The following is a 20,950-nucleotide window of genomic DNA, read 5'->3' as shown; positions in this document are numbered from 1 at the left end:
ACTAAATGATAACAAATAATTTACTGGAGATAATTCATAACAAAGATGTTTATTCAAATGACTATTAAGGCATCGCCTACAGTGGCAGCCATTTGACTCAAAATTTTACATGCAAATTTTCATAAAAATAAAAGATGACTAAGTGGTAACAATAAAGTCAATAAATTTGTCATAATTATGTTTTAAATATCTATGTGAACATATGCAAATTGAAGGATGTGCATTTCACTACCTGTATTATGCCTTTATTCGATTTTTTTCTCTGACAAAATTTTGCAATTTTATCTGCAGTCAAACTCGATATATATTCAATACATTTCAAAGATAATTGCAGCCAATTGTAAAGCAGACCGTGAAGAATAAAGTCTTTAGAAATTATTTTGAAATTTTACCTGATTACTGAATTATACACAAAAATCCCAACACCATCAATTTATCCAATTTGTGTTATCTGTTCACACATAATTTACATGTATATAAACAGGTGATATTATAGGATTATGTATAGGTTTACCTGGCTACCTGTGGTCAGTAATGCATGTACAAACAACATTTTAAATTAAATTTACAGGGGTTGTCTTTTTGTGTCTGATGCAATAACCAGGAATAATTTCGACAAAAATCCGTAGGAGTTTGCAGTATACATATTGTACTAGGAAATTAACTAAATTTTGTCTTTGTAATATTTTTTATTTTGGAGTTCTACTTAGGGCTGTCATCGATAGAAACGATATCGATGTAACAACGATATTTTTTTGTCGATCGATTATCGATTCCCATTTTCAAAAATCAATATTTTACAGACAGAAAAAACTACCCAAATAAACACTCAGACCCTAAAAAACAATTAAAGTTCACAAAGTTGTAAATTTGGATAAATGCAAAAAAAGGAGTGAAGGCAAAATAAAAATGAAAGATGTTATTAATTTTTATGTATTTCTTTTATTTCATAAATACAAATACAACACAATCAAACAGAAATATGGAAAGTAGGCAATAAAACTACAAATAGCATTTACAGGAAGGTATATAGTATGCATATGAACAAATAGGTCGTTAATCTAACTTAATAATCAATATATCGATGTATCGTCGATATTTGTCTTCTGATATATCGGTATCACCGATACGCCTAAGACCCAATCAATGACAGCCCTAGTTCTACTGCACATAAAATTTCAATATTTTGGGGTAAATTTTCGGTCTAAACGAGACTCAGATATTTTATAAGCGGCATATATACTATAAATCATCATATGCTTCTTATGTTGATGATAATTTGACCAGCTGTTAAGGCTTTAGTGCAATTTTCAAGAGAAAAATACTCGGCCTGAAAATATGAACTGATACCGAGTTGTGAATGTGGCGATGCCTTAATTCAATATTTTTAAGCATACATGTATCCATTTATTTTTTTCTGTTCTTTCATTGACTTGTTTTCCTCACAAAAATGTCCAAAAAAAAATCATATAATATGTAGAAATAAAAATGTACTACTACAAAAATACATTTTAAATTATTTAAAAGTATTTTACAATAAAAAGACAATAAGAGCTTGACTTGGTCCAAGATATTTGCATATTTTACTTAATGCAGGAGAGTTTTAGCATTCAATGTTATTTCAGTATTTTACAGTAAATGGACAATAAGAGCTTGACTGGTCAAAGGTACTTGAATATTTTACTGAATATAGGCACTGGGAGCCTTTACGGTCAAACTTATTTCATTATTTTGCAGTAAATGGACAATAGAAGCTTGACTGGTCCAAAATATTTACATACTTTACTGAATATAGGCACTGAGAGATTTTATGGTCAAAGTTATTTCAGTAGTTTACAGTAAATGGACAATAAGTGCTTGACTGGTTCAAGGTACTTGAATATTTTTCAGTATGTAGACACTGAGTGTCTTTAAGGAATCGCCTACAGTGGCAGCCATTTGACTCAAAATTTTACATGGAAATTTTCATAAAAATAAAAGATGACAAAGTGGTAACAATAAAGTCAATAAATTTGTCATAATTATGTTTTAAATATCTATGTGAACATATGCAAATTGAAGGATGTGCATTTTACTACCTGTATTATGCCTTTATTCGATATTTTTCTATGACAAAATTTTGCAATTTTATCTGCAGTCAAACTCAATATATATTCAATACATTTCAAAGATAATTACAGCCAATTGTAAAGCAGACCATGAAGAATAAAGTCTTCAGAAATTATTTTGAAATTTTACCTGATTACTGAATTATACACAAAAATCCCAACACCATCAATTTATCCAATTTGTGTTATCTGTTTACATATAATTTACATGTATATAAACAGGTGATATTATAGGATTATGTATAGGTTTACCTGGCTACCTGTGGTCAGTAATGCATGTACAAACAACATTCTAAATTAAATTTACATGGGGTTGTCTTTTTATGTCTAGTGCAATAACCAGGAACAATTTCGACAAAAATCCGTAGGAGTTTGCAGTATACATATTGACTATGAAATTAACTAAATTTTGTCTTTGTAATATTTTTTATATTGGAGTTCTACTGCACATAAAATTTCAATATTTTGGGGTAAATTTTCGGTCTAAACGAGACTCAAATATTTTACAAGGGGCATATGTACTATAAATCATCATATGCTTCTTATGTTGATGATAATTTGACCAGCTGTTAAGGCTTTAGTACAATTTTCAAGAGAAAAATACTCGGCCTGAAAATATGAACTGATACTGAATTGTGACTGTGACGATGCCTTAAAGTACAAGATATTTGCATATTTTATAGAATATAGGCATTATGAGCCTCTAAGGTCTAAGGTATTTGAATATGTCTGTGTTTAGTTACTTGATTTTCATCAAGAAATATGCACCAGTTCTGCAGCATAAATAATGTATGCAGCAGGAGCACAATACTATTCTGCAAATGAACATGTTTTGTTTGTTTTGGGTTAAACACCGTTTTTCAACAGTATTTCAGTCATGTAATGGCAGGCAGTTAACCTAACCAGTGTTCCTGGATTCTGTACCAGTACAAACTCGTCCTCTGCAAGTAACTCCCAACTCTCCCACATGAATCAGAGGTGGAGGACTAATGATTGCAGACACAATGTCGGTTATCAGATAGTCATGGAGAACATAAGTCCCGCCCGAGGATCGAACTCGCGACCCCGCGATCCGTAGACCAACGCTCTTACCTACTGAGCTAAGCTGGCAGGCTGCAAATGAACATGTGCATGCTTCCTGATACAGGTCAAAAAGTCTTTTTATTACATAAAAATCTACACTTCCACAATTATCAATTGTATAAATTTGCTCTTTAGCTTGAGTAAAACAAAATGTCACAATTAAAGAACATGATAAACACAACAACACAGTCACATGAAACTAACATCAAAAATGATGCCATACACCTGATGTGAAGTTTTGAGTGTCAGTATGGTGTGTTCCTGGAAAATTTTGTAATATATGTATGAAATGACAGCCTCTGATGCATATTTTTTGTCTAAATTTTCAGGTAATGAGAGGGTCCCAACCTCCTGTTAGGTTGGTCAGGGGAGTGTCCCTCTGGAATATAGGTATAATATGGAAGCCTCTAGTGCCTTTTTGGGTCACAACTTTGACGTTTATGATGGGATACATTCCTTCTGTTAAGGGGGTCAGGTGGATCTCTCCCTGGATTTTCTTTTTTAATATAGGTATGAAATGGTGGCCTCAGATGCAATTGGGTTTAAATGTAAAGGTAGAGAAGGGGATATAAAGGTAGAAAAGGGGTTCAGAGGGTTTCCCCCTAGAAATATTTTAAATATAGTTATGAAATACTGGCTTCTTGTGCATTTTTGGCTTTGAATTTTGAGGTACAAGAGGTTAGCCCTCCCTCCTGTTAGTGAGACTCAAGTGAGGAGAGGAGGAGGGGCTCTCCTCTGGATATTTCTGTAATTTAGGTATGAAATGGTTGCCTCTTGTGCATTTCTGGGTCTAAATTTTGAGGTACAGGAGGGTATAACTCCTTCCTGTTTGGTATAATACCTCCTTCCTATTTAGGTATGAAACTAGAGCTGCATTTGAGAAAAGCGCATGTCTCCCATGACTGCCAAATCATCTGAATAGAAGTATAAGATTGGACGAGAAATGTTCAAGCCTAAACCCTACTCCATATATATTCTTAATTCCCAATCAGACTTCCAGTGCTCTAATTATCAAAAACAAGTCAGTCAGACTTTCAGAGCTTTGATACAACCCAATCAGACTTCCAGTGCTTTGATTATCAAATACAATCCAATCCGACTTTCAGTGCTTTGTTTATCAAAAACCAATGTTTCAAGGGCCATACTTCCAAAGTGCCTGGGCTGACTTGGCTAGTTATCAAACTTGGCTGAGGACTTATTGGCAAACACATTTTTTTCAAGTTTGGTGAAGATCGGATGAGAACTGTTCGACTTAGTGTAGACAAGATTTGTGACCGACAGACGGACAGACAGGAGTAAATCAATGTGTCTCCCATCACAAAGTGGTGTGGGAGACATAATAATGGCCTCTAGTGCATTTTTCTGTCTGTATGTTGAGGTATAGAGGGAATATTTCCCTCCTGTTATGGGCTCGGGAGCATCTCCCCTCCTGGAAATTTTGAAATGCAGGAATGAAATGGTGGCCTCTGGTGCAGTTTTGGGTCTATATATTGAGAAAATATTATTTTTTTGCAAAAATGGTTGCATGCAACTTCGGTGTGTTTAAGTCACTTGGGGTATAGGGGGCTAATGAATTTTTGTATTTTATAAATTGAAAAAAAAAAACAGAAAAAAAAAAGAAAAAATGATAGATGATTTTAATTGTTGGCGAATCCTTTAGAATTTAGTCTTTTGATATGTACATGTAATTTTACATTACACATTTATCACGCTACCTTAGAATAAATGTTCAAACAAACAATTACATCCAATCAAGATTATAGACAAATCGGCGAAGAAGTTAATAAGTAATTAGTTAATTAATTAAAGACGCATACAGAAGAGCGAAAGAGATGATTACTTAAAATTTTCACTTTAAAAAGGCATAGGAAATTATCAAATGCCGTTAAGTTCAGTAGAGCCGCATCATTTTATGTACGGTGATGCTCTTTGTTTTATCTTTTCTTAACTGTTTGTTTTGTTTTCTTTTGATATTGAATCACTGTATCTCAAATATGTATCCAGTACATTCTAACATAATAAAATGTTCATTGATATGATATGAGTGCGTAAATACGGCAAACGTGTGCATAAATACGGCAAAATAAACAGGTATTTAACACAAATAATAGATAATAAATCACAAGAAATATATTTCATTTAACTATTATAATGATCCTTATAATCCTTTATGCCTTACAGATACAGTTTATTAAAGCTGGCTACCTTTACTTACATGTTTCATAGAGCCGGAACCGGCTACGTAGCCACTGCCTTTTGAAAAGAGAATACATTATTATTCTGATTTATAGTAAATCAATTTTGGAAAGTTTGTTAAGATGTGGATTTTAAACTAATAATGGAAAAAATGACCAAAGCTATACTGTACACCCTAAATCGGCACATAATTATGTAAACAAGGGCATGGAGAGAAAATACACATGAATTTCTATTAAAAGCTGAATGTTTTAAGAAGCATAGATGTTTTCTGTCTGATATACTGAAAAAAAAAAACACTACAGTGCTTTAGGGTATAGTGGCAATCTGACTAAAGTACTTGATCTTCTAAACGAAGATCTGAGAACGACCCATTCACATTCGTCTTCTGTATATTTTGGATTTCCAAGATTGCTATCTTTATTTTCGCAAATCTATTTTTGTTTGAACCAATCAGACAACTTGTTCGAATGTCAAAGAGTAAGAAAAAAATGCAGTAAATCCAGGGCTCGAACCCGGGACCTCTCGCTTACAGAGCAAGTGCGCTACCGACTGAGCTAAACGGCTATCTGACATCTTTCGACATAAAAATAGTTGATATCAAATACCAAGGCTTTTTAAAGCTTGCAGAATGTTGTAAGTTAACTTTTGATTGGCTAGCGGAAGGGTTGTCAGAACGAGGCCATCAATAGCTCGTTGTCAGATCCTATGCGTAGCGTAATAGGAGATGTACTTTAGTCAGATTGGGTATAGTGGATAGCTAACTAATTTTTCCTGCATTCCAATTCAAAGAAATGAAAATAGTAGTTTTTATTCAGTATATCAGACAGAAAACATCTATTCTTTTTAAAACATTCAGCTTTTCATAGAAATTCATATGTTTTTTCTCCCCACGCCATTGTTTACATTATTAATGAGCTGATTTAGGGTGTACAGGATAGCTTTGGTCATTTTTTACATTATTAGTTTAAAATCCACATCTTAACAAGCTTTCCAAGATTTCTTTAATATAAATCAGAATAATAATGTATTCTCTTTTCAAAAACATTCAGCTTTTTAAATTTCTATCAAATACTTTTCATTCACTGACGTTTTTTACATATACACCAATTTAGTCTATAGGGGATAGATTTATTTTACATTTGATGACATACGAAAAATAACACAACAAGCAAATATTTAAAATGTATGTTAGAATATGTGTTTGCATGCCAGTAAAAGAATGATATGAAAATTTATACAATAATTCAAGCCTAAATATAAAATTTATCAATCTATCCTCTATACACTAAAATCCGCTATACTCTAAAGCACTGTATTATTTTCATTTCTTTAAACTGGAATGCAGGAAAAATTAGTTAGCTATCCGCTATACCCTGAAGCACTGTATACAAGAACGTCTGTCCCTCGTCAAACTATACATAAGTGTTTACATTAATGACAAAGAATTGCACTGAACAGGTGTTTGTGGCTGGAAGAATACACCTGGGTAGTGGGCCCCCGTCTCACTGGTTGTTTTCAGTCAAACGTGAAACACTCGTTAGAAAAAGTACTGATGAGAGCGTAAATTATAGTCATAGTAAAGGCCATTTATGGCTGAAATGCCAAATAAAAGAAAAAACTCGCAAAGAATTGATTTTTTGTGTAAGTATTTTACAGGATGTATGTAACAACATATTAAAAGTATAGGAAAGTATCATGATGCAAAATGTCTATTTTGGGGTAAAAATGTTAAAAAAATAAATGAAACTGTGGATTTCTGGAATCGACCCATAGCACAAGAATTATGCATCTTAAGAGATCCAAATTTGGCACAACATTAGGTTACTATATTGTACAAAATATAAATTAATTAGAAATTTTGTAAAAAGCAAGATGGCGTCCTAAATCCAATATGGCCGCCATAAAAATCGACATTTAAACCAGAATTATCATTGATTTTATGTCAAATTGTCTCATATCATTGCTTTTACATACAATAAATTGATTATTGTTATATGCAGCTTAAGATGGATAACATACTGCCAGAAGATTCAATACGGGGCAATAGTGAAGTATACAGACAAACTTTTTGAGTCATTCAGCAGTAGAAATTGTCGTTAAGCAGCGGTTACAAAACTTCCTTATTAATTAACAAAACATGTATGAGTACAATTATTTGTTTTCTTAGTAGGATCATTTCCCATCTTTCTTAGTAGGATCATTTCCTATCTGATAATCATCTTTTTGAGAAAAATTACATTGAAATTGTTTACAGTTCTGTTTTCACTAAATAGAAAAATGGCGCGAAATAGATGATAGTTGCATAATGGCGGATTCAAATAGTCCTCAGGTTTTGTTTCATTATTTTCTTTTCAATTCTTGCTGAAATCACATGACAGATCTATACTTTCATAATGAAATAATAACATTACAGAATTTGCCATGTATACTTAGATCATACACCACCTCTACAATCTGGAGTCTCGATCATTGTTAGCTAATTTTGTAGTTTGAGTGGTTGACTGAAAATATTTTCCTGCATCAAACATGACCCTGACTTTTTATATATCTTAATTCAGAACTGACAATATTCTTTAAGAAAATGTAAGTTGCAGACATTTTACATTTTAAATTGGTCCTGGTGTGTGCTGCGGCCATTGCAAATACGTGAATTTTATATAGAATAAAGAAAAACAACTATTTAGTGTGTTGTATGTGGTTAATTACAGTGACAACTTGATTTCATCATCACACATGATGTTATATACAATAGTAAAAGGGAACCAACAATTTATTAGAAATACACCTCTGCTTGGTAAGTTAATAAGACAGATTACAATGAAATCATTTTCTATCCAGCGATTGATGTAAACACATTGAGGATTCAACTTATAATTTATTCAAGTACCTTAAATGAGCTATTAATTGCAGCTAACGTGAAATGGCAGATAAATTACATAAAAGAAGATTTGAGACTAAAAAAAGAGTTGCAGTATTGTAACTAGGTTTCGAGCTTTAGGGCCAGCACATAGAAATTAAACCTTTACGGGATAGACGATAGCAAATACAGGCTGAGCATTGGAAAGTTGAGACAGAGACGTTTGGTTTGGTAATCTTCTGAGTCAGTAAGAGAGTTCCAGCTCACAGACGGGGTTCAACATTCATACCAATATGGTGGTTTAATGCTATATGTTATAGCATATAAACACTGAGCATCCAAGAGTCAGGGCAATCATACCGAGTTGCAACTTCAAGTAAGAGAACATCGGCTGAACATCTATGTGAAAACACATCTGTGGATGTCTCTGAATTATTTTTTTGTACTTTTAGCATGTGCAGATGTTGAGTTCTGCTCAACCCGGGGCTAGAGGGCGTGGACGGTAGCATGCATTTTCACTACCGTCCATGAACAGGCTCAATCAAACCGAGCCTGCAACATTTTCGTGTTTGTTGTGTTGAGCAACCTGTGGAGTTTCCATTTTTTTCTATTTTTGTATGTTGTCCATTCAAAGACATTGTCTGACGGGAACTTCAACAAAAAGACCTGTCAAATATAGCATCCCCAGCCTATAGAAGTTTGAGCTGACTATCATTAGTTGAAGGTTGTTAGTTTGAAACATTGAGTGATTTTTGCCTGATCCCTGAAATTATCTAGCTCATAACCAGGGATACAAATTAGCAGGGGCCCAGTAGCCCATGGCTATATAGATATTGGGCTGGGCCCCTAAATTGTTTGAGAAAATGCCTATATACCTAATGTTTAATATTTATTTTTGACAGTCTGGGTCCCTAAATAAAAATAGCTAGTTTGTATCCCTGATAACTGCAATTATTTATGAAATATTGGAACACAAATCATTTAGGCGAAATAGTTAGAGAAAAAAAAATATATATGAGGTTGATGGTTTCACTAGCTCTACGTGTTTTAACAAAGGACATCCTACATAGTTTTTCAGTTAGTCTGTTACAATGTTTAAGATACTAAAGGCATAGGCACTCTCCTGGGTCATATAACTCACATTTGACATACATAATATTGATATATATATGCTAGGTGGAAGTGTTGTTATGATATAGGATCTTCTGCTTTTGCAAAGCATATTTTTGTAAATGTTATCAATTTATGTTCTTGGTAAAGGTTATAACACACTTCATAGCCGATCTTCTTTATTCTTTACAAAATTTATATATTTCCAATGACTGTAGCACACATCAGGACCTATTTTAAATTTTTATAACTCACATTGTTTTGCAGAATATTGTCAAATACTAAATATAAAGAAAAAGAAAAAAAGCATGAGTCATGTTTGATGCTGAAAAAATATTTTCAGTCAAACACACATTTTTTAAATCAGTTAAAGAATGAGACCCTTAAATTGTAGAGGGTGGTGTATGGTCTAAGTATACATGACAAATACTGTAGTGTTATCATTTCATTATGAAAATGCTACCAACATGTCAGGTATAGATTTGTCATGTGATTTCAGCAAGAATTGAAAAGAAAATAAGGAAAATAGTTCTACAGAGCAAAAAATAAAATCGAGGACTATATGAATCCGCCATTATGCGACTACCATTTTTCGCGCCATTTGCCTATTTAGTGTCTTTATGCCTATAAGATAAACTTGTTTCTCTAACATTGTGCAAGTTTCATTTGAAATGTACAAACAACCCAGATGCATGTAAAAACACAAGGTTATAGTCTGATACCAACAGGGTCTAAGGTTTTATGGTAATTTCAGTAACGTATGACAACTCGTCAAATTTTGGCAAAAATAGCTGTCACAACATAATTTTCAATCAGTTATCATAACTGTAGCCTACTTTTGCCCTGTTTTGTAATTTTCTACTCGGATCTGTATACAAATTACACATTTAAGCAGTAACTGTTAAATATGTTGGTTTTACCTCTGACTACTAGAAATCAGTAATATTTAGGATACCAATGTGCAGTTTTTGAGAAACAATACTGTACAATTAAAACAATAAAAATGTGATATCTTTTGAGTTGTATCAATATTTAAGCAAAATTGCAATAATTCTGTCATTTTCTATCAATTCTAGTCAAAGAAAACCTTTCCCATGTGGCCAGATTTCATTTTTGTGCCCTTGTATGTTACAGCACACTAAATAGCTGCTGTTCTTCTTTATTCTAGATAAAATTGTCATATTTCCAATGGCTGCAGAACACATCTGGACCTACTTTAAGTGTCTGTAACTTACATTTTCTTGAAGAATATCCTCAGTCCTGAATAAAAATCGGAAGAAAAGCGAGGATCATGTTTGATGCAAGAAAAATATTTTCAGTCAAACCATTTTAGAGCCATTTTCCTATTCAGTGTATGTATTCCTAAATGATCTATGGAGGCCATTTTGGAATCGGGAAGCCATCTTGAATTTGTTTAAGACTGAAGTTTGTGCGTTTTGAAATAAAATGTATGTATGTTCTATGATGCTAGTAATTTTTCACACTATTTGAAGTTTTTGAAATACTTAAAACGGTTTTCCCGTATAATGAAAATTTAATGGCGGCCATCTTGGATTTTGGCGGCCATCTTGATTTTTTTAAAATAATCTTGAGCTTAATTTTTTTGTGTTATAATTCTCTACTAACATGCAAAATTTCGCTTTCTTAATAAAAACAATGAAATTATTATGGGTCGATTCCAGAAATTCATAGTTTCAATTATATTTTTTAACGTTTTACCCCAAAAAATGCATTTTGCACCATGATACTTTTCTATACTTTTAGTATGTTGTTACATACGTCTTTTAGAATGCTTACACCAAAAATCAATTCTTTGCGAGTTTTTTCCTCTATTTTCATAAAAGGCCTTTACTATCAGTCGGCCATATTTTTCCACCGTTTCTGCGACGAATCCTCCACCACCGTGGCGGTGGAACCACCGCTTCTGTGAAAGCTAAGGCCTGTGTGATTGCTGAGGTATGATCTTACACATTCAATACTAATACTTTTCAAATCTTCAGTAAAATACGTAGTAAATAGATCTATATGGTTTAGTCCAGTAAAATAACAGCGTTTTGTATTGTTATTTCATAAATTTGATTAATTTTGTTTCAAAATAAAATACAATGTATATTTCACACGCCATACAGTTGGTTGGTCAGTTCCGGATCATAGGGGTTCCGGATCACAGCACTGTTTACACTTACATGACGAAGATAATCATTTAGTTCTTAGCATGAAATTTTGTTTCAATAAGAGAAACAACATACCAAAATATAAGTTTTACAGATCACCGGAATGCGAAGAAAATTCATATTTTTTCAATCCATGTGGTCCGGAACTAACGTAACAGGGACGCAACACGATCGAGAAACCATTTTTAAACAAGAAAATATTTTTATCTTTCAAGTCTGTCAGAATGTAATGATTAGGTTGGCTGATAGAAAACAATAATCATTTCACAGGTGTCACAGTGCATTTAAGTTTTACTTTGAAATGATCAAAGACTGACCAAAATGATCCGAAACTGACCGAGGTGGTGACACCACTGTTGCTCCTGCAGAATAATTATTTACTGTGAATTTTCAGACCAAATGTGGTAATTTAAAAAACAAAAGGATTTTCCTTTCTCCCTGTGCAAAAATTTGTTTTAAAAGATATATTTCCGACGCTCTATATAACAAATATAGCCCTTAGTGATCCGGAACTGACCAATCGACTGTACATCATAGGCTGGGTTCTCACCAGGCTATTATCGCCTGTCGCGTGCGACATGCCTTCAGACTTTGAGTTGTATATTCGACATCCCTTATTTCCCCCGTCATCCCTTAATTGCCGAAGCGACATGTCATAAAATCATCCCAATAAACACCCGATTAATTCGATAGTGTATTCGAAAAGCTTCCACGTGCTACCCGATAGTTTAGGTAAAGCGATGCGAGTTAAGATAACCGATAAACCAATGACAGCTTCCTATATGTGGAACGTGTGACGTAAATTTCATCGTAGCTCCGCCTTTAAATCCTTTGACAGGCGGCATCTTGTGATGTGTACATGAAAGTGACTGTTTTCGCAAGTTTTAAGATTATACATGTCATTAGATATAATGATGATTCAACAATTATCGTCCGAATGTTTTTCGCAATCAAGGAAAGACAATGTAAGGAATTAAGTCAAAAATTGTGCAACACGGTTAAATGCTTTTGAACAATTATCGCCGTAATATTAATGTTTTTCACATGTATGAAATGTGTTTTCTCGGGCGGAATATCGAAAAGACAATGCAAGAGTTAATGTTTTCTGTCGTCACTTTCAAAATAGAACTTGTAGAGAAAAGTTTGAAATACCCTTCGTGCATTATTTCAACACGAACGGACACTTTGGTAGAACCACCGACTTTCCGTAAGCCAGCTGGATGGCTTCCTCACATGAAGAATTCAACGCCCCGAGTGAGGCTCGAACCCACATCGATGAGGGGCAAGTGATTTGAAGTCAGCGACCTTAACCACTCGGCCACGGAGGCCCCCGACTTACTTAGTTAGCATCATATAATTCTTTTCAACCTGATTTCTGATTTGCATTTGGCCTTCCCTTGTATTCTGACTTGTCTCTTTCCGTTACAAGTGTGAGTACTGAAATCTGTACGCGCCATGCCAAGGATTGTTTGATTATATTTTATAAAATATTATATCATTCAGCGCAATCACTACAGTTCCGGTTTGAGCGTCTGCAAAATCTATGTAACTATTAAGCCTGTTTACACATGTAAAGTTATGTATTTTTTTTGTTTTTCATTTTCCATTCTAGGGAAATGATATTCCCACAACTTTATATCACAGTTAGACAAATGCAGCACTAATTGATTGTATGTCCAGGGCTTCAACAGAACAATGTAAAAAAAATAGCACACTTAATTAGAACAATATATAATATGACTGATTAAGACAGTTCAGTGCCTAGTAGTATGTGTATCATCAGAATAACTCAATGATTGCTAAAACATAGAGGCTTGAGAGGGCCTATGGCCCATTTGGCCCCTGTACAAGGCTTTGTCATGAATAATGCACCGGGGGTACCTTGCCGCCCCCCTCGCTGCTGGTCGAAAATGTTTGCCCCCCCCCCCCCACCACCCCAAGTTAAACTCGCTCCTATGCCCTTGTACATGTGTTACTCTATCTCCCAGACATGCTCCCAATAAATATTTCCAAACAGTCAGTAAACATATCTTTAACTCTATAATTGAATTCATAAGAAGATAAAGAAAGCCGCCAAGATTGACTGAAAATGAGATACTGAAAAGTGAAAATCGAAAATGTACTTACAAGCCCCTCCCTCGCCCTGCGACTGGCCAAGCCGCAGGACAAAAGATCTCAACCTCTCGAATAGGGAAGAACAAAAGCTGTGAACAGAAATCCAGCAACTGCTAAGAAAAGCCATCTTGATAACTTTGTTAGTCAATGTGTACGCTAAATTTCTAAAGGTCAAAATTTGAATTTCCGTATATATCAGTAGGTCAAACCAAGCGGACGATTTCATTGGATAATAGACAGTAGTTGCAATGAGGGTTTATTTACAATTGTTTGCAGTTGCAGGTCATTTTTCAATAATTGCATATCACTGTATTGATCGAATCCTAAACACTGTTGCATTTCTTTCTTTTCATGTTGACTTCTTGTCGATGTTTACGTTTCATTTCATTTTTTTTTTCATATTTCAAATCTGCCCTTTACCCTTTTTTTCATAAATGGTATCTTCCAATCGCTCGTGCGTCAACGGAAAATAACGTTTAGTAACATCGGGTATTTCCGTGCCCAAAAATAGAAAGGGACCGGATGTCCTCCCGCGGTAAAAATTATGAAGTTCTACAGGACAAATGGTGCGCTTCAAACAAAGTCAATCCGTCTATCAAGACAAAAAAAAAAAAGCAGAAGAAAAACTTATCGCGGTTAAACACATAACTTACAGATTTGGCTTGAAAATAATCTTTCTTTCAAATTCAAGATCTCGTGGCATAGACACAGATGTGTGTGTTTGGCGGGAATTTAGCAAGAATGCTGATACTAAAGTAGGGGGACGGGCATTAGAGACGGTCAGTGAAGATATAAAAGCGTCGTATATTATTATATATATGAAATATCTCAGATCAACATAACAAGAATAAAATTCTTACCTTTATTTTCATTCATTTTGAGAGCACACGTAACAAGAAACAGATTTCCCGTGATACCCGTGCAAAAGAGATACACTTCAATGCATATTGAACAAGCAGCTGGGAAAGGGGAAATAAACAAGTTTGCTGCATTTTATTTCAGATTTAATAATCTCCCATTGCATCAGTTCAAACCACCACCGCTGTGTATATAATAAGGGTTCAGTGGGCTTGCAATTACTCACTGCAGTTTTCTTTCTGTTCTGGCTCGCTGGAAATGTTCTGTATGGCTACAGTTATGGCAAGCCAATTGTCCAATAATTATGTGAACCCCAGTTCACGATCGAAAAACTAGGATTAACGATCGATAAACTAGGTTTTTCGAACGTAAAACTAGGTTTTTCAAATACTAACCTATATTTTCGAATGAAAAAATCAGATACCGGGCGTAAACCATAGTTTACGCTCGTGAACCCAGGTTTACGTTCGATAAACTAGGTTTTTCGATTGAACTATGAATTTCGGTCGTTATCCGATGTTTACGACCGTAAACTTGGGTTTACGAACGTGAACCTACGTTTACGAGCGTAAACTATGGTTTACGACGTTATCCTATGTTTTCGCTCGTAAAAATAGGTTAGTATTTGAAAAACCTGGTTTATCGAACGTAAACCTAAGTTCACGCTCGTAAACCCAAGTTCACGTTCGTAAACATAGGTTCACGCTCGAAAATATAGGTTCAGGTCCGTAAACTATGGTTCACGGTCGTAAACATAGGTTCACGTCCGTAAACATAGGTTCATGTCCGTAAACCCATGTTCACGCCCAAAATTCATTGTTGATTCTATAATCCTAATATATCGACCGTAAACCATGGTTTACGTTTGATAAACTAGGTTTCTCGATTGAACTATGAGTTTCGGTCGTTATCCTATGTTTACGATCGTTATCCTACGTTTACACTCGTAAACCCCGGTTCACGCCCGTAAACCATAGTTTACGAACGTGAACCTATGTTTACGAGCGTGAACTGGGATTTACAATCCAGAACCTGCATTTATGAGCGTGAACTATGGTTCACGGCGTTATCCTATGTTTTCGCTCGAAAATATAGGTTAGTATTCGAAAAACCTAGTTTTACGTTCGAAAAACCTAGTTTATCGATCGTTAATCCTAGTTTTTCGACCGTGAACTAGGGTTAACGTAATTATTGGACAATTGGCTTGACATATAGTTATAAATCGATAAACACAGTTTTACGAAGGTTAAACTGTAGTTCACGGCCGTAAAGCTAGGTTCACGCTCGTAAATATAGGTTCACGACCGTAAACATAGGTTTACGGCCGAAATTTATAGTTGATTTCATAATCCTAGTATATTAATCGTAAACCATGGTTTACATTCGATAAACTAGGTTTCTCGATTGAACTATGAATTTCGGCCGTTATCCTATGTTTACGACCGTAAACTTGGGTTTACGAACGTGAACCTACGTTTACGAGCGTGAACTATGGTTTACGATGTTATCCTGTGTTTTCGCTCGAAAAAATAGGTTAGTATTTGAAAAACCTGGTTTTACGTTGGAAAAACCTGATTTATCGAACGTAAACCTAACTTCACGCTCGTAAACACAAGTTCACGTTCGTAAACATAGGTTCACGCTCGAAAATATAGGTTCAGGTCCGTAAACTATGGTTCACGGTCGTAAACATAGGTTCACGTCCGTAAACATAGGTTCATGGCCGTAAACCCATGTTCACGCCCGAAATTCATTATTGATTCTATAATCCTAATATATCGACCGTAAACCATGGTTTACGTTTGATAAACTAGGTTTCTCGATTGAACTATGAGTTTCGGTCGTTATCCTATGTTTACGATCGTTATCCTATGTTTACGCTCGTAAACCCCGGTTCACGCTCGTAAACCATAGTTTACGAACGTGAACCTATGTTTACGACCGTGAACTGGGGTTTACAGTCGTGAACCTACATTTACGAGCGTGAACTATGGTTCACGGCGTTATCCTATGTTTTCGCTCGAAAGATAGGTTAGTATTCGAAAAACCTAGTTTTACGTTCGAAAAACCTAGTTTATCGATCGTTAATCCTAGTTTTTCGACCGTGAACTAGGGTTCACGTAATTATTGGACAATTGGCTTGCCATATACAGTTACCCGCAATGACTCGCTGTAGACAGTGGCTGCAACGTATCATTTAGACGGCGTGAATATAACATGTCAGCTGGACGGCAGGGATAGCAAGCATGTCAGTTGCACATCAGGGTAGAAGGCGTGTCAGTTGCACATCGGGGACAGCAGGCTTGTCAGTTGGACGGCGGGATATAACATGTCAGCTGCAGGCATGTCAGTTGCACATCGGGAATAGAAGGCGTGTCAGCTGGACGGCGGAGATAGTGTGCGTGACTTCAGGATAGAACTCATATCACCTGGTGGGGGAGATAGAACGTGTGACAGCAAGAAGGCGGGGATAGAACGCGCGACAGCTAGAAAGTGGGACTAGAACGCGTGACAGCTAGAAGGCGGTGATAGAACGCGTGAGAGCTAGAAGGCGGGGATAGAAGGCATGATAACTGAACAACGGGGATAGAACATGTGTCAGCTGGATGGCGGCCGGGATAGAATGCATGACAGCTGAACGGCGGGTATCGAACGCATGACAGCTGAACGGCGGAATAGAACATGTTACAGCTGTACGGTGGAGACTGACCGCGTGACAGCTAAACAGCAGGGCTAGAACGTGTGACTTTGTTCTTTGTTTTGTTTTGTTTTGAGTTTTTCAACAGAATTTCAGTCATATAATCAGTGCTCTTGGATTCTGTACCAATACAAACCTGTTCTCCACAAGTAACTACCAACTTTTCCCACATGAATTATCAGAGGTGGAGGACGAATATTTCAGACAAAGTGTGACAGGAAAGGCCGTACCGGCGACAGTAACCATCAGAACAAATCAACACCCTTTACAATATTTACAAATTTATTTACATAAGATGATTATTTACAATGAATAGATATGAAAAGAAAAAAAAAAACTGATTATAAGAAAGAAAAAAAAAAGAAAGTTCAGTATCTCTAGATACAAAAGTTCTTAAATTCCATTCTAATCTGACGTGACACAGTTCTTTAATTCAATTGTGAACTTTAAGTAGCACAAACAAAATGTAGCTTCTAAATTCAAAATACAGTCCCTTTAAACCGTGAATACGTTGATTCCGTGTTGGCTCCCTATGGTGGTAGGTGATTGCATCCTTGAGCTGACTTCAGAGGATAACAAAAATCATCGTCTTTGCGGTTTACGGCACAACCATGGGACGAAAGCTCTGCGCTGGGAATATCACATCCAGGCGAGTGAAGACAAGTGAACCTCGGGCATTGTACTTCCGGGTTATGACATCACCAGGTAAAATCGTCTGGCGGAAGAAGCTAAAATATATAACATATGGTAAGCACCATAGCAAAACAAATAAGTCAGGGCATAAAACTGCTCCTTTGGGTATACCATACCTCCGTAGGCTCCCATAAATAATACGTGCTACTTATACAAAACATACGTGCTACTAAGTTCAGACGTCACATGATTAAAATACGTCACTTATTACTTCCATTATTACAAAAATTACTTACTTAAAAGACTAAAGTTAAAGTATGAGAAAAATATGAAAAGTATATGATGAAACATTATAGATACGGACATGATAAACTGCAGCTATTATTTACAACTACAAATTAACAAAATTCAATGTAAATCAAACGTTATATGATAGTTGGCATCCATATAATATCTAATGCCATACACTAAAACGGACATTGTATGTGTATGCAATAGACTGTCACACAATTTCATATTACAATAATATATACATGGTACTAGACTTGCCATATAAATTTATACATAACAATACAATGCAGTAATGGCGTTCCATAATAACGAAATGTTTGACATAAGTTTTTGAAACAAAGTACTTTATAAATATCATGTTACAAATTTCAGTACAAATTTTACATCTTATATAAATGAAACATTTTAGATTCCTCTTTCGAAATAATTTACAAAAGTCTGAAAAATTTAATAAATCATCCTGACATACCGAAACTAGCTAAAATCATATGCCGAAAAGTAAATGTTACAGAATTCTGTAGAATGAACAAAAATTTACCAAATAAAAATCGTAATGCAAAAATCATACAAAAATCTAACAAATAAATTTCTTACCTAGATCGAGCATAAATTTCTAGCAAGAAAATAATTCAGACATAGATTCGTCTATAAAGTCGTAAGGTGGTGTGCGCAAGGCATATCTAGTCCAGTCTATTTAAAGGATAATGTCCCGCCAAATACTAAATTTCATGGGATTCACGGCTAAGCCGTGAGCTATGACTATTGTCATTTTCACGGGATTCACGATATAGCCGGGGAATCTAACTACTTTGGCGCGAATTTAAATTGACAATTTGAGGCCCATTATAGTGGTTGTGGGGATAAAAACACGAATTACTGAAGTTTATAAAATATCAACTTTCTTATTACTGAACAGAATTCAATGAAATTTACATGGAAATTTAAGTAATGAAATACAGAAAAACATGAGAGGTATTTCATGCGTGAAATCTGACATTTACCTCAATAACTCAAAAATTTACAAAAAGATGATGCAATACCTGCATTTACACTACAGATAAAATAAGGCCCGTATGTCAATTTGTGACACAAAGTGTCTTTCATCAAATCGTCACGGAGAACATACGACCCGCTCGTGGATCGAACTCGCGACCCCGCGATCCGTAGACCAACTCTCTCCCTACTGGAAGGCGGGGATAGGACTTGTGGTAGCTGGAAGTCGGCCGGACGACAGAGATAGAACGTGTACACGATATGAACTCAAAACGCGTAAAACTGACGCAGAGTTTCACCAGAAATTCATGTAAATTAAAGAAAGTGCCAGATAGAATTTAAATAGATTTGAACAAACGATCAAAGTTCTAATTGCTGTCTGTGTCTTAACAGAACATTTGGGATTAACGTTTTAGATTTCCCATTATTTACCGTGGCGCTTCCCCTATTTCCAGTAAAATAACGGCGTTTTGTATTGTTATTTCATAAACTTGATTAATTTTGTTTCAAAATGAAATACAATGTATATGATCGCTTTTTTTCTTTTCTTTTCTTTTCTTTTTTTTTTGTAATAAAACGACATACTGATTCTAACATTAAAGCAGGTTATGGCTTATTATTTCGTTCTAAACTTTTTAATCAAAGTCCTTTTTCTCCACCGTCTGTTTGCTAACATTAAGCGAATATTTTTAGTATACATTTACATGATAGTTGTAATATTGTTTGACTTCATCTTCGTTTTGCTTTTGTATACATTGACGATACTGTTGCAAGATGTGTTTGAGGTATTTTCGCGCAATTTTTTCGTAAAAGCTAATGACTGAAGTAGAATTGTTCGACGCTAAAATGTCGAAAACAGCAAAAGCTACAGCCAAAATAGCATGCTTTATAAGGGAGATAATTCTTGAGCCCTTGTTAGTACTTTTTAAGACCTATAATATAAGGGAGGCAAATCTTATAACTTGATCAACTGCCCCTAATTACTAGTTCAAAAACAGAAAAGAATGGAAAAATAAAAAAAAATACAAGATCAGAAAGAGCATACTACATTATGAAAATAGCAGTGCAGTTGGCGAGGAAGTTTTGACCTAGAAATCAAACAACAGGGTTGTATAACTACTACTTTGGTGAAGATCTCGAGAGCTCTTTATTTCTATTTTTAGCTATACTGATCTTTAAAAGGGCTGACAAGTGGTTAATGAGAAAAGTTGCTTAAAAGTATTTCTATTTTTATCTCTATTGGCCCCAAATTGGAGCCCTAACTCCTCCGAATAATTGAAATAAAACTGAGAAAAGGAACGATGCTACAAACTAAGTTTTTTAAAATATATCAAACGGTTTTTAATACGCTCTACTGTAAATAAAAAAAAATCAATGTAACTATTCAATCAGGCATTTTTTTAAATTTCTCTGATGTTACCTTTGTATTCACATGAAATGCCCTTAATTGTGATGCAAACGAAACGAACACAGTATGGTGTGCAAACGAAACGAACACACTCAGTATGGTGTGCAAAGGAAACGACTTCTTAAAACCACATAATCATTTCGTACATTCTGTTAAATGTTTCTGTCCAACCTGATAAACAATCAAAATATTAAGTTAACATGGCTTCTGGTTTCAAAGCCAAACTTCGTGTATTAACGTTGAAACATGTCCAGTCTGTTGAATCTGTTCAATCAATGACTGTATAACCATTCGACCTAAACAATCAAAATTCACAGGGCGATAGGGTTTACGGAGTATATAACCCCTATTGTTTTTCTTGTCATTTTTTCAAAGGTCAGGGTCACAGGGGTCTGAATATGGAAAACCGTATACGATCAATGA

Source organism: Mercenaria mercenaria, unplaced genomic scaffold (assembly GCF_021730395.1).
Source record: "Mercenaria mercenaria strain notata unplaced genomic scaffold, MADL_Memer_1 contig_3666, whole genome shotgun sequence".
Taxonomy (NCBI): domain Eukaryota; kingdom Metazoa; phylum Mollusca; class Bivalvia; order Venerida; family Veneridae; genus Mercenaria; species Mercenaria mercenaria.
The sequence above is the reverse complement of the archived record's forward strand: the minus strand, read 5'-3'. Positions refer to the sequence as shown.